The 12,274-nt window shown below is 39.7% G+C and overlaps 1 pseudogene; it reads right to left on the bottom strand.

Moving 5' to 3' along the window:
• Nucleotides 1-319: 319 nt before the first annotated feature.
• LOC122810556 lies at nucleotides 320-1,051 on the bottom strand (annotated as a pseudogene).
• Nucleotides 1,052-12,274: the final 11,223 nt, after the last annotated feature.

The raw sequence follows: 12,274 nt of genomic DNA, 5'->3' as shown, positions 1-12,274 counted from the left end.
TGTGGAATGCCAGCTTTTCGATACCCTGAAAGAACTCATCACACTTGGTACATCTGATGTTTTTCACATTACAGTTTCCTACACCTGCTTCATTCAGAGTCTGAATAAGAATTCCACTGCAGCTGTCACTGGTGTTAACTATACTACTACTCTGACATTCCTCAATTCTCACATCTTCTTCATTTTCATCCTGAGCAGGGAAGACCATTACCTTCGGCATCTCCACAGGACTGTAAAAGGCTTTCACCACGCCTGCTTGGTTGTCCTTTTAGTACTCATCCTCAAAGCCAGCTCCTTCCATAGTAGGATGACACCAGACTCATGGTTCAGCTACAACTGGCTTGTTCTTACATATTAGAGGGGGCTTTGGACTCCTGTTCTCTGAGCTTTCTTCCACTTTGATTACACAAGCATCAGACATGGCATTCTTTTCCTCATCATACCCACCATCATCATCATCGCCAACATCCTCATACTCTTCTTCCTCAGGAGCCTCATCCTTTATCTCATACTCTTGCTGTATTTCACATTGTGGTTGCAGATCTTCAGAATTTGTGCTGACCTGCACAGACGTGCTACAAGTTGGCTTTGAATTATAAGAATTTTTTCATTAAACAAAAAAAAAAATACCCTTCCCCTGAACTTCATCTTTTAATGTTATTTTGGGCTGAATGAACTGAAACAAGGCATTCCTGCACTTCTCTATAACATGCTGCATCTGGAGAAAACTTACAGCTGTCAAATAACTGACAATGTCCCAAATAGCAAACTCAAAGACACTTGTGTAGCGGGAAAGAAGTAAGTCTGTCACTATCTTTGGGCTCTGCATAAGGGAGACCTGTAGCTCTGAAATGGGGTTCAATAAGAACTGATCTTATAGAAATGGTGAGCAAGCAGCAAATATGGCCTTATGACCTCGGAACTTTGGATTATCCATCACAATTGCAATATCACAGAACCGTTCCTCTGATCTCAACTGGTTCATATTCCTCATTGTTGTTGCTTCATGTCCTGGGAGTTGAAAGTGACACACATCAACTTCACATGCCATCATGCATCAGAATGTGCAGTAAAACAAAACATGTATTACTTGAAATTAAACATTATGAAAACTTACTGTTAGAAGTAAAAATACATAAAATATACTCCCCTGTCCCTCCACACTACATCATATACCTAGTAGCCTGATACTAATTAAAAATAACAGCAACAAGATGCACTACAGTTAATGTTAAATTTTCTTTATTTGATAGTATGATAATGCTGCCATCAATCTGGAGGTCCTGCCCTACACATTTATATGAAAAGGCCACTATTGCACATATTTATAAGATTATAGGCCGCGGTGGTGCAGCGGTTAGCATTGTCGCCTCACAGCAAGAGGTTCTCCTGTTCAATTCTCAGCTGGAGCGCCTTCTGTGTGGAGTCTGCATGTCCTCCTCGCAGTCGAGTGAAGATAAAGACATGCAGGTAGGTGCATGCGTGAATGGGTGTGCCTTCTTTGAAGGTTGGGTGTCGGGCTGGCAATTCAACACCGTAAAAATCCACTGCCAATCATTAGTGGACCGGAGTTCCGCTGTGGTGACCCCTAACCAGGAAAAGCCGAAAGACAATTATTATTATTATAAGATTACAATAAAAAAGAACACTTTTACTGTAGAAATAAATGAGGCCAAATATATGAATTCTTCCCTATAAAAACACAAAATAAACTTGTGATACAATCATTTCCAAAGTATGGACAATGAGGGCTTATAAAAATACACACAAAGTTTATTTTGCAAACCCTAATCTTCTTCTTCAATAATAAATGGATGCCATCGGCAATAAATCTCAACATAATTTCTTTTAATTTTATTTATATTTATTTATTTATTGTCATTTGTTAACCGGGTTAGTCCAGCTGAGCCAGGGGCCCATTTTCAGTGGAGACCCGAGGAGAAAAGCTCCAGAATACAAGTAATAACATAACAAAAGTATTAAAAATATCCCAAAATAGTTGTGTTAACAATGATATAATTTCAGTTTGTTATTACATTGAGGAATAGGAATGATTTTTCTACAGTTCTTATTCAAGATGCAGAGAGCAGGAACATAGCAGCAAATAAACTCAATATGACAAATATAGATACAGATATCAGTTAGAAACACCATGTGCATGAGTATGTACAAGAAAAGAGGGTGTAGGTAAGAAGTAAAGCAAGTAATAAGAGAGATAAGTAGAGAAAAGATATGATACATGCATAGAGTAGGGTAGAAGAACTTAGGAAGAGAGCAGTGTAGTATCAGATGGGAGTTTGGCATGCACAGGTTTAGTAGGTCGTTTTTAAGCTCATGTTTAAATTGGGCCTTATGAGGGATACTTATTATTTTAAGGGGAAGGGCATTCTAGGAATGAGTGATAGAGAACTTATAGAGGGACTTGCCTATATTTTTAGTAGGTTTGTATATGTCTAGAAGATGTTTGTCAGATGTGCAAAGCTGACGTGTGCGATTATAGAGTGATACGATGTTAGAGAGGCTGGGACAGGAAATGGGGTTATAGAGTATAGAGTATGTAATGTGTAGTTGTGGAAGACGTTATTTTTGAAATTCAGGCCATGACAAAGACTTGAGAGCGAGATAGTAGTGGGATTTGTATGGTAGACTGGAGGCGAATCTAGCTATTTTGTGACAAGTTTATTCTAATTTAGAGAGGTGAAATGACTGAGGGTTTGTAAGGACTAGGGCTGCATACAAACGAAAGGGTAAGAGAAGAGACATAGCAGTGGAGGGTTTGGTGGAGGGAGAGAGTAGTTTATGATTATGGTACAGAAGTCCAAGTTTTTGATTTGTTTTTTTATGCACAGGTTGATGTGCATATCAGATTTTAGTTTGTCATCAATAGTTACACCTAGTAATTTAGTATAGGGTTCTGGTGTGATGATAGTATTGTTAAGTGAGGTAATAGAAAAGGAGGGTTTAAGATGTGTCATTGTTTTAGGCAGGAAAAGTAAAAGCTTGTTTTTTTGGATTTAATATTAGTTTGTTTTCAGTGAGCCAGTTTTCAACAGAGGTGAAGGTGTCTTGGGTACAGTAATGGAGTTCTGGAATGTTGAGGGCAATGGTGATAAGGGTAGAATCATCTCCATATTGTAAAAGTGTAGAGATCTGTAGCAGAGTGTACCCTGTTTGTAAAGATATTGAATAAGAGTGGGCCCAAGATAGAGCCTTAGGGAACACCTGTGTTGACAGGTAGAAATGGGGAGGCGAAAGATTTCCATTGTATGGATTGTTGTCTGTTAAATAAGTAACTAGGAAACCAATTTATAGTGGGGGTAGAGAGATGGAGATCAGAGAGTTTAGATAGCATTTTGGGGTGAGAGACTGTATCAAAAGTCTTGGAAAGATCAAGGAATAGACAGAAAACTAGGTGGTTATTATCACGGGCTTCTGCTACAGTTTGGGTGAATGAGAGTAGTGCAGTAGATGTGCTATGGTGGGGTCTAAATCCATGCTGGGTGGGAGTTAGAAGATTATTATCCAGCAAGTGTTTTAAGTAGTTGGCTATGGACACATTTTTCAAGAATTTTGGAAAGTGGGGAGAGTATTGCAATGGGATGGTAGTTGGATGGGTCGGTGGAGTTACCACCTTTGTGGAGAGGGATTGTGAAGAAGGCCTTCCAGATGTCTGGGACAAGGGATTCTGAAATAGAGCAATTAACAAGGATAGAAACTGGGTAAGCAATGCTTTTGGCAGTGATTTTGAGGAAGTGGGGGTAATTTATCGACAGGAAGAGCAAGGTTTGAGTTTACTCAGTTGCGATGTGATGAAAGAGGTGGGAACTGGTTGAAAGGAGAATGAAATTGGGAAAGAGGGATTAGGAGGTATGGGTAAAGTAGACGAAGTGGGGCTTGGTTGAGTTAGCTTTTGAATAGTTTCTATGAAGTGTTGATTTAGAAGTGCAGCAGTCTCAGTGGCAGTATAAAGAGGGAAGGGTTTGTTAACTGTAGATCAAAATTTTTTGGGTTGTTGTGTGGGCTGTTTTGGTTTAAGTTAAAGAAGTTTTTTTTATCTTTTATGACTTTTTTTTTTACACAAGTTTCTAAGTTCTTTGTACTGGTGGAGTAGAGGAGGAGTTCTTTTTTTGATCCAACTTTTCCAGGCAGCATCCCTCTGATGCATAATAGAGCGAGTTTGCTTGGTGAGCCAGGGGACACAGTCTGATTTTACTCTAATCTTTCTAATAGGGGCCATGGAGTTTAGAACATCTAGGAATATTTTGTTAAAAGTGGTTACTGCATCATTAAGAGGGAGGTGATGGAGGTGGGACCAGTTGATGTTGGACAGTATGAAGTTAAAGGTGTTAGAGTTAAATTGAGTTAGGTTGCGACATTCTCTGTAGTGGTGTTCTTTGGAAGAATGTTTGAAATTTCTATAAATATAGGTAGGGGAATGGTCACTAAGTGAGTTAGGAAGAATGCCAGGGCTATGATAGAAACTGGGGTCGGAAGTAAGGATCCAATCAATTACAGAACCAGTACTGGAGTTTTTCTTGGTTCTGGTTGGGGATGATATAAGCTGGTGGAAACCAAACATTTTAAGGCTAAGAGCTGGAGAGGAGGAGGAGAGTGAAATCCAGTCAATGTTGATGTCTCTAAGTGTAATAGTTTCATATTGAATATGCTGGGTGAGCCAGGACAGAATGTTTTCAAGAATAGGGATGTTGTCACCTGGGGGGATATATATGGATACAATGGCAATTTTTTTTGTAAGGGTTGAGATGACAATTTGCTATTAGGGTTTCTGCAGGGGTGAAACTGGGTATGGTAGTTAGGAGAGGAGAGAGAGTAAGTTGGTTGGAGTGGAGGATAGCTACTCCTCCTCCTCTCCTGTTTGTTTTATCTGCACAATAAATGTTATAACCTGGGAGGAAGACTTCAGAGTTGGAGATGTGAGGTTTAAACCAGGTTTCTGACAGTGTAAGGATGTTGGGTGAGTTTACATGGATCCAGGCATGTAATGCTGGAATTTTGTTAACAATGCTTTGGATTTTTAGTGAAAAAATATCTAGAACTTTTGGTGGAGGAGAGGGAGATTGGGGTAGTGTGAGTGTGTGAGGGGGAGGGGGTGTTTGCTTGAGATAAGTGGGAGATGGAGAAGTAGGAACTAGGTTAGGGTGGATGTCCTCATCCAGGAGTAGGGAATCAAGGAAGTCAAGCAGAGAGGAGAGTAGGTTAAGAGTAGTGGGGGTTCTGTGTGACACGATGGTGAAAGGAGATATAGTTGAGTAATATTTGGTAGTAAAGAGGTTGGAGGGAGAGATAGGAAATAGGTTTGGGAAGATGACAAATGTGGGGGGTTAATGAGTGAGTGGTAGCTGTGACATAGGGTGGGTGTTACTGTAATAAAATGCAGAGGTAAGTTGTAAGATGTAGAAAGTGATAGGAGGAAGGGGTAATGAGGTAAATGGGTGACATATTGAGAGGAGAATATGGTTTCTGTTAGAGTGTTGTAGTGAATAAGTAATATTTGAGAAGATAATAGGGGGAGAAGTAGTGGAGGGATTTTAGATGAGGAGAGATTGGTGCTATGCAGAGAAAGGCTAAGGCAAAAGTGGTAAGCGGGATAGTAGTGTAAGTACTTTGAGAGAAGTAGTAGGAAGTAGTATAGGAGGGGCAATGAAGTTGGTATGTGGGGGGGCATATTAGGAGGTTGTGAGTGATTGGTTGAAAGGCAGAGGGGAAGGGGTGCTGAGAGTATAAGTGCAATGAATGTGGGGGTGGGAATGGTGGTAGGGTAGGAGAACGGAGTGGGTTGCCCCAGTCTGGAGAATCACTAAGAAGAAGAAAAAAAATCAATCTATAAGGTTTGTCAATGTGCAGGTATGACAGATATATAACTCCCAGTTAAAATGGAAGAAGTAAAGGTGGTCAGAGCTGGGGAAATGGGAAAAAGGTACCTTGTTTCTGTGCAGACTAAAAGCCGTAGTTAAAGGTGGTTGTTGCTTTTACATTGGAGGGTAAGTGCAGCAAAGATACTATCTGGTACATTTAGGTTTGTTAAATTATACCAAGACCTATGATCTGCTAAATAGCAAGGGTGGTTAACAGGGCACGCATCTGCTGTACAAGAAACAGCTGTGGAAGTTTCAATAGTGGTAGAATGTGGTTTTCCTAGTCAATATTGCCATCTAGTGGCTGACTAGAACCTTTAAATTTAAGAGAAGAGCTATAAAGCAAAACGTAGTGTAGTAAAGAAATAAGCAGATGAAGGATCGCAGTAAGACAAAGAGGCAGGCTGGGGTGGGGATGCTCGGGTGTGTGCAGACCTTTCCAATATAAACACATTCAAAGGTCAAATACAGTACAGCAGGTAAAATCACCTATGCTATTTTTAAATAGAAGCTAGTATGCTCCAAATTCTGCGCTCTCCAAGGGGCCAGGTTCCACTGAGGATGGTGTGGTGGGCAGTATATGATGTGCAGAGGAGACGTTACAGGCATGGTATAATGTTAAAAAGACAAAAAAATTAAGAAACAAAATAGGGTTAGAAAAACAGCTCCATGAGTAAGGTAGCAGAGTCAGAAGGGGAAAGATGTCAGTCAACTAGAGTGAGTAAGGAACTGGAAAAAAAGGGTGAAAGATAGGTGGGAAAAGAGGTGCAGAATAGGTAACAGCAGCAAGGTAATAGCGAGGAAACAAGTGCTTAGAAAGACAGATAGGATATGGAAGGGGGATTAGATATAGAATGAGGGTGAAAAATAGTACGAGGTAGGAGCTTAGAAAAAAACAGTACGAGGGAGCTTAGAAGGTAGTGATAATACTCAACACTTATTTCTACAATTCAGGGCAATGCAGTGCTCTGCTGATTAGGCTAACAGTATAAGAGATGAGAGCGTCCCAATATTAGAACAAAACTACTAACAGAGCTAGCATTCACAATTACAAGTGGCAGCACTTGTCTGCCCGTGTTAGAGTAAGAGTAACATCAAAGTTTGGAAGCATACAATATCCTAATACTGTTTCGGACACAGACTTCAACAAAAACAGATGCAGTTGTGTTATACACATCAAGTTTAGGCACTTAATTCAACCTACCACTAATGTAGGCACTGAAGGCAACAAAAACGGATACAGTGCTGTGATTTACAGATTGACTCTAGCGTATGCCTAGGTGGCTTGTAAAATAATTAACCAGACACAGTGGAGGCTGGTAAAGTAACCAGCTAATGCAGGACAATTAGGTAGAGAAAAAAAATAGCAGGGTAGAATGAGGTTCACATAAGCAGAATAAAACCTGTTCCACAGACAATACATTTGCAGAAAGTGAGTTTTAACACAGCAAACAAAGCAGGGATACAACAAAAATAAACAGCATACTTATGGCTTTGTACACACCGCCGAGGGACAGAAGGGGGGTACATACACTGGAGTGTAGAGAGTTTTTAAAAATGGCACCTTACGGGGATGATTCCTACATGCAGATTCTCAATGAGGTGGGACGGGATAAGTGCAACCTGAATGTCGTCAGCTAAGGTGGAGGGGGGAAGGGTGGCAGGATGCAATGGTGGACAGAAAAAGTGGTTTTGGCCTGTTCACTAAACTAATTTGACCTGGTCTGCAGAATCACTAAGAAGAAAAAAAAGGTATGTCAGAGACATAAATCCTGATTAAAATGGAAGAAGTAAAGGTGGTTAGAGCTGGGGAAATGGGAAGAAGGTACCATGTTTCTGTGCAGACTAACAGCCATAGTTAAAGGTGGTTGCTGCTTTTACTTTGGAGGGCAAGTGCAGCAAAGATACTATCTGATTAAGTTGGGTTTGTTAAATTATACCAAGACCTATGGTCTGCTAAATAGCATGGGGGGTTAACAGGGCATGCACCGGCTGTACAAGAAACAGCTGTGGGAGTTTTAATAGTGGCAGAATGTGGTTTTCCTAGTCAATATTGCCATTTAATGGCTGACTAGAACCTTTAAATTTAAGAGAAAAGCTATAAAGCAAAACATAGAGTAGTAAAGAAATAAGTGGATGAAGGACTGCAGTAAGACAAAGAGGCTGGCTTGGGGGGAGGCTCGGCATTTGTGCAGACCTTTCCAATACAAACACTTTCAAAGGTCAATTACAGTACAGTAGGTAAAATCACCTACGTTATTTTTAAATAGAAGCTCCAAATTCCATGCTCTCCAAGGGGCCAGGTTCTGCTGAGGATGGTGTGATGGGCTGTATATGATGCGCAGAGGAGACGTTACAGGCAGGGTATAATGGTTATTTTTAAATAGAAGCTAGTGTGTGCTCCAAATTCCGCGCTCTCCATTAGCCGGGTTCTGCTGAGGACGGTGTGATGGACAGTATATGATGTGCAGAGGAGACGTTACAGGCAGGGTATAATGGTTATTTTTAAATAGAAGCTAGTGTGCGCTGCAAATTCCACACTTTCCAAGGGCCAGTCTTTTATCTTTTAGGGATTATTTAATTTGCCTAGTGTTAAGATTTATGTGCACTATAAAATGCAATACTTTAATTGGGCCTTTTTAAAGAAGGAAGAGAGGAATATTTTGAAACACTTGTATCACTTTAGTACCAGAAAATATTCCACACTGGAGGCCCAGATTAGTCCATACTACACACTGTCTTTCTGCACCTCTGGAAGCAATGCAACAAAGCACAGTCAGTGACAAAGAAAAGGTCTACTGTGTCCAGGCTACTTGCTGATTTCCTTTTCACAGATCATTTCTTATTACCTTGAGGCCTGTTTTTCTCCATGTGACTGCCAAACCTTAACTCTTCTAATTCACAGCTACAGTTTCTGCTGTAGTGTTTTTGCTGGCAATCAGTTTCATTCAGCTTCTATACAGTCAATAAATAAATGTTTATATTTTTGCAATTCTAAACACCTCCTTTTTGGAAAAATACTACCTTATTAATATCCTTTTTCACTTACATAAAAGCCATAAAAGTAAGAAGTAGAAGAGTACTAGCTTTCTGAACAGGATGAATTTAGAAATCTGAAATAATTAGTTAAGAGTGGAGAAGGAGAAGGATCAGCCTAAATAGGCATTGTTTTCACAAAATAGGTGACAGGTGCAAAAGACTCCCCAAGGAAATGGTAAGTGCAAAACACAGCCTAAAGTACAATCACCCAAGGATTATCAGGCAAGGAACTCAAGGAAAAGGAAGTCAGAAACCAAGTCGTTTCTTTAGGAATTTTCCTGTAGGTGAAGATACTGAAAAATTAAGTAGACTTTATAACCCTAATGCTGACTTACAGGCATGAGTTTCTACTTTTTTTCTTTTAAAAAGATTTTCATAGTTTCTTTCAGAGGTTACTTGTAAACCTGCAGTTTATATAGACTGCCACATACAGAAGTCAAAGTTTTTCAAACAGTTTTTCCTACTACAGTGTCATAAATGGCAATGCCAGAAATTAACAATACTCATACTTATATTGGGGAAGAAAACAGTTCCATAAATGCATTCTACATAAACATAAAAGAACCTAGGCCTAGACATTCAAATACCTGGAGAGGATTCTTCAAACCAAATGTATACAGTTAGGAACACTTTTTTAAATGTTCCCCCCTGCCCTTCTTCAGACCTGAATGGATCTTCAGGCTCCTCAGCCCTACCACTACCTAAGGAAGGCCACCCAAACTGCACTTTTCAAACCACTTCCAAATATATCCTAGCAGGAACACCGGATTTATGGGAAGCAAGTTCTGCAGGCCCATTATTATCACATTCTAACAGCCAACAGCAAGGCTTCTCTGAATAGTGGGTTGAAAGTGCTACAAGCAGTTTTCTCTGCAAGTGAGTACCTGTGCTCCTTACATCATGCTAAATAACATAAAATGATGAATATAACCATCACACATGCTTCCACAAGTGACACTTGAACATCAATCAGATGTCTAACTTTTTTAATATCATAGCAATCGTTCTGATCTTTGACAGACGTTCTGCTAGCAGAAGAGATTTAAGCCCTTCACCAGGAAAGCAGAGTGAGCCACTGGAATCTTAGTCTCATAGGAGGTTACAAGGCTATCAACCCGGACGTCATTTCAAACCTAGCCATTTCATCCCACTGTAATACCATTGATACTCTAGTCAATACCCGGGATTGTATTTAGTAATGACTGCCCATGTCCAGGAGGGTTGCGGGCACTATCCCCAGTAAGAATTTATGGTGCCCCATCCACTCGTCCAGGTTCCTTTTGAACAGTGTCATAATGGATTGACATCCTGTTCCAAAGACGCAGCTGTCACTGGGAGATAAATCTGTCCCTCCAGCATGTCCTATTCAAGTCGCAGACCATATTTAGGTCCCTGGAATGAGTAGCTCTAGTCCCGTTTGATTGCAGCAGGTTCATTAGGTTTGGGTCAGAGACTGCTCTGTAAGCCAGGCATAAGTCACCTTAGTCTATATGATACAGATTATAGTGACAGGGACTTTAGTCAGTCTGCGTAAGGCACATGCTGGAGTCCCTTTATCTTCTTTGTAAGAAACCTCTGAGTTCTCTCCAGTTGTTGCAGGTGATTTGTACGGTACATGCCAAAAGTGGCATTTTACTCAGTTATGAGCCTGATGAGTGATGAGTATAGAGGGGTTATAACCTCCTTTGCTCTAGAGGTGATGCTTTTACTAATCAAGTGTGCTATGTAGAGAGCCTTCCTTACTACAGCAGACACGTGGTGGTCAAAGTTTAAGTCGCAGTCAGCTTGTGATCCCAGGTCCCTTAACACTTCATAGGTACTTAAGATAATGTTGTTAATTTGATAGTGTGAAGGGACATTGTTTTTACCAAAGGGAATGATGATGCATATCTTTATCCTATCTACCTCAGATTATCTTAAAAGCATCCCAAACTTAAGTCAACTGCAACATAGGTGGACATCTATGTCATTGGGATGATTCAAGATACAGAAATACTTCTGAAGGTTTATAAGGAAATAACAGAACTGTCAGAGTAATTAAGCAATTGCTGGTAATGGTTTACTATAACTAACCTCTTAACTTCGTTCTGTGGATCATAGTTTGTGTAGAACTGTCAGCACATTTGCTATCGTAAAACACTGCCAATGTGTTTAATTTAGTCCCTCTCCTTTATTAGGTTGATAGTTAGGTTGATAGTTTTTAGTACTAAGCTAACTGCCCTTGTAAGCCATTTTAAGCTTAGGCAATTATCCCTTGTGAGACTCAAACCCTGCACCTTCTGTTTGTAAGGCAAACACCTTAGCCATTAAGCCACCCTCCCAACCTTATTCTGTTATTAAGTATGGCAGGAGCCTTCTCCCTTTATCATTACCTCTGTTTAGTTTTGATAGGATATGACAGGGATAAGAGGAGTGCCAGACCTCCTTATTAATGATATGCTACACAAGAGTTCTTCATTTTTCCATGCATTATTGAGATCTCAAAACAAAAATGTTCTTTGACTTGGGATGAAACCAAAAGGAAAATCACCTATTATTTTAGTACAATGTTTGCCTTCATTTAATGTGGTCTGTTTCTGTCTTTTAATTTGTTGTAACCTTTCTGATTGTTGAAAGAAAGCTGCAAATGAAGAGAGAACAAAAGACATTTTAAAAATAATCTTTTTTAATTTTTCCAAGTCTTTTGGGTTTCTAATACCTTGATGGGGATGGACCACATTCCTAAGTCAAAGTATGATTAAAGTTCATGAAATTAGTATTGTTTAAATCTTTGATGTCAGCCAGAAATTCTCTTCGCAGCACCTGCAATGTGCCCAGTAATGACTCCTTCTGCAGTTTGTATGGAGTTACATGTATTGTGAACATATCTAAATATGATTATAGTTTCTTTTTTATAAGACCTGTTTTTCCTACTACTATTGGAACTGTCTGGGCATCTTTCTTCCACATTGCTCTCGTTTCTGCCTGCAAAGCCTGATATTTTATGACTTTGTGTCTGTCTGTACGCAAGATACTGTAGTCATTGTGTGTAGTGATTTCAGTGATCAATGCTACTTTTGTCTTCTTTTCATGGACCATTATATCTGTTTTTCTCACATCTATCTTTTGGACTGTTGGTAATGAGTGATCACATGTGATATAGACTTCATTATTTTATATGATGCTTTGTGGCTCATGTTTCCAGTGTTTTTCAGCTACTTCAATAGCATAGTGTTTGCACAATCCCCAGTGCAACAAGTCTTGCCACATTATTATGTCTTTAGTATATAGTCCTTCTGCCATTAGTATGTCACAAACAGCAGCATGGTTTGTGACTGTTTCCAATTCTGTTTTACATAACCTACATTTATCTGTTTCTC

This window comes from Protopterus annectens, chromosome 9.part0, assembly GCF_019279795.1.
Source record: "Protopterus annectens isolate FY-2018-M chromosome 9.part0, PAN1.0, whole genome shotgun sequence".
NCBI classification, from domain to species: domain Eukaryota; kingdom Metazoa; phylum Chordata; order Ceratodontiformes; family Protopteridae; genus Protopterus; species Protopterus annectens.
This window is presented reverse-complemented; position numbering and strand designations above follow the sequence as displayed.